General features: G+C 49.9%; 1 long non-coding RNA gene across 1 annotated transcript; it reads left to right on the top strand.

The window, feature by feature from the left end:
* The first annotated feature begins 215 nt into the window (after nt 1–215).
* LOC115301679 lies at nt 216–2,862 on the top strand. The gene is made up of 3 exons (XR_003913239.1): nt 216–374; nt 2,332–2,541; nt 2,740–2,862. It is a non-coding gene; the product is annotated as an uncharacterized LOC115301679 (long non-coding RNA).
* The last annotated feature ends 437 nt before the right edge of the window (nt 2,863–3,299 follow it).

The following is a 3,299-nucleotide window of genomic DNA, read 5'->3' on the forward strand; positions in this document are numbered from 1 at the left end:
AGGAATCACCCGGTGAGGTTACCTTCTTTCAAAGGTCAATCCCAATCCAGTTTCTGCCTGGTTTGGCCAGCTTTCCAACACTGTCAAATATTGTTTTTTATACTGTTCGTACATTAAAGCTGTTTTATATGACGGCGTTAGTCCAACACAAGCCACATTTCCATTTAATCCCCTTTCCTATTTCAGTGCAGAGAAAGTGGTGCCCAGAGAGGAGCAGTGACCTGCCAATATCATACAGCAGGTTCTTGGCAGAGCCAACTCTTTAAACCGGGTTTGCCGGCTCCACTGGCTGCATCGTGGGGCTTGGTGACCCTTGGTGCTCCACAGAGGGCCACCGAATGAGCTTCGTGGAGCTTTAAGCATCATCGCTGGAGGTACGAGGTGGAAGGCAAAAAGAAGTATAAGAAATCAAGAGGTCAAGTGGCCCAGGTCATCCAGGGCTCTGAGTGAGCCGGATGGTAGGGCAGAGGGGCAGAGGCCCAGCCCTCAGGCTGGCTGAGGGGACTGGGGAGCCCATAGGGGCTTCAAGGACCACCAAGAGGCTGCGACCCGCCCAGTTTACATCTGCCATCCAGACCTCCTCAGCACCTGAGACTCAGTCCTTCCAGAACTAAACCATCCTGGCTTTCTCCCCGCAGGATGCATTTTCACCTGTGTTTCCTAGTTCTGATCAAGGCCTCCTATCCGCCTCCCTGGGTATCCACCCCAGAATCTGAAAGCGAATCTTTGACTCCCCCTCATTCATTGTGAAAATTGCCATACATCCCACGTCCTGAAAAGCCTGGGAGCCTTTTCTTCCTTTTGACCTCTCTAGTCCTTATTTTCAATGAAGATTTCTTCCCTTCCCCCTGGTTTATTGCTGTGATGTCCTGACAGGTCCCAGCTCAAGATTCCAACACCCACCCCCACCTCTGGCTCCATTCCACCTACTGCCTGAGTCTTGTTTTTTTGTGTGTTTTTTCCCTAAATCCCCAAATAGGACCCTTTCCTTTCCTATCCACTCAGGGCCTTCCCAGCCTAGTGGTGAAAACAGATTGGCATCTAGCTCTGATACAAAGTGAGGTGTGAATGATTATGAACTTGGAGGGCATCAAATCCCCTTCTTTGGGCCACCCTACCCTCTGCCTGAACAAGAATTATGAGGAGACACTAAGAAAGAAGTGGGGAGCTTCCTCAACTGCCCCTGGCCCCCCACCCTACCCACGCAAAGTCAGGAGGTCTCAAGTTTGACATTTTGGCCTCAAAAGAGAAAAATGCACTAAGCATACATTTTCAGAAACATAATAAAGAACCAAAGAAGCCATAAACATTTGTAATAATTACTACCTTATAATAGAGTCTATTTCTTTTTTTAGGTTTATGTATTATTTATTTTGAGGGAGAAGGGACAGAGAAAGAAAGAGAGAGAATCCCAAGGAGGCTCTGTCAGTGCAGAGCCTGATGCAGGGCTCAATCTCACGAACCGTGAAATTGTAACCTGGCCCGAAGTCGGAGGCTTAACTGACTGAACCACCCAGGTGCCCCAAGAAAATATTTTTTTTAACATCTTTTAAAATATTTATTATTTTTAAGAGAGAGAGAGACAGAACATGAGCTGAGGATGGGCGGACAGAGAGGGAGACACAGATCTGAAGCAGGCTCCAGGCTCTGAGCTGTCAGCAGAGAGCCCGACGTGGGGCATGAACCCACAAACTGTAAGATCATGACCTGAGCCAAAGTTGGACGCATAACCGACTGAGCCACCCAGGCGCCCCAAGAAAATCTATTTCTTAGAAATAGGGGTAAGAATTCCTCCCAGCCTTCCTCTCCAAGTTTCTCATTTGGAAACTAAGGGTAAAGATTGACTTAATATTTGGGTGTCTGCAGAGCTCAGTTGGTTACGTGTCTGACTTCTGCTCAGATCACGATCTCATGGTTTGTGAGTTCGAGCCCCATGTTGGGCTCTCTGCTGACAGCCTGGAGCCTGCTTCAGATTCTGTGTCTCCCTCTCTCTGCTCCTCTCCTTCTTGCACTCTGTCTCCATCTCTCTCTCTAAAAGGAAAGAAACATTAATTTAAAAAGTAAAAAAAGATTGACCTGATGCTTTTCAAACTTCAGAGAGTGAAAAGGTGAGGAAGCGTGGTGCTGGACAAAGCACAGGACTGTTTTGTGCCTTGGCTCCCCCGCTTTAAGGAAGGAGGTAGTCATCACCTTCCTCAACAGCTCATGAGGTTCTTGCTTGTTTCAAATTAGACGACAGAATGTGAGCAAAGGCCCTTGGAGAAATCCAAAACACTGTGACAAAAGGCATTACTCTCCCAGACACATTTGTGTTCATTTTGCCTCTCCTAGGAGACAGCTCTTGTTTCAGTCCTCCCGGGCCGCCTCACATTCCGGAGACACAAACTAACCAGAAGAAGTGGGGGAGAGATAGGCCCAGAAGGCAGACATCACTGATATTTCCAGGAGACCGTGGGAGTCATCAATGTTTGGGAGAGGCCGTGGGATCATACGGAGAGTCTCTCTTAGCCTAATTTGAGTGTCCACAATTGCAAAAGCCAGGTAAGCCACGGAACTGGGGGGGCTGGGACCTGTGCCCTCCCCCAGTCCAGGGACTGAGTCCCTGGCCAGCACTGTGCTTTGCCTAAATCGGCAAAGAGCATCTCAGCTGAAGCCTCCCTGCTGTGCTGTGCTGGGCACCCAACATGACACCTCTGGGTGCAGGCTCTGACCCTCTCTCCATTTCTCCCTCTGTCCCAGGGTTGCTGGGAGGAGAAGCTGAGCTCCGGGGCATAGAAGCTCTTGATAAGCTATAAAATCTGCATGCAAGGCCACCTGGGTGGCTTAGTCCATTGAGCGTCTGACTTTGGCTCAGGTCATGATCTCCCGGAGTATGAGTTCGAGCCCCACATTGGGCTCACTGCTGTCAGCCTGTCAGCACACAGCCCACTTTGGATCTCTGGTTTCCCCCTCTCTGCCCTTCCCCTAGTCTGCTCTCTCATAAATAAATAGTTAAAAAAAAAAAAAGCCCAATTGCGTACATTTTTGTTGCTATTGTCGTCTGTGAGGCTTGTGTTTTGGTGGAACGAGTCTGTCTGTGTGAGAAAGGCCTTCGCAGGGGTATCCTGATTCTTGCAGACCTCATCTGGGCCTTCACCTCCAGCCGGCGGCACCAGGTGGTCTTCACCAGGAGGGCTGGCGTGAGCCCAGAGGCCATGTAGCCCGTGGAGCCTGGGGACTGAGACCCGGCCCTGCTAGGTCTGGGACCCCAAACCATCCCAGGCTCCCGGTTTGCCTTTTCAGTCCGCAGTTTCCACATG

This window comes from Suricata suricatta, chromosome 9 (assembly GCF_006229205.1).
Source record: "Suricata suricatta isolate VVHF042 chromosome 9, meerkat_22Aug2017_6uvM2_HiC, whole genome shotgun sequence".
Lineage (NCBI taxonomy): Eukaryota > Metazoa > Chordata > Mammalia > Carnivora > Herpestidae > Suricata > Suricata suricatta.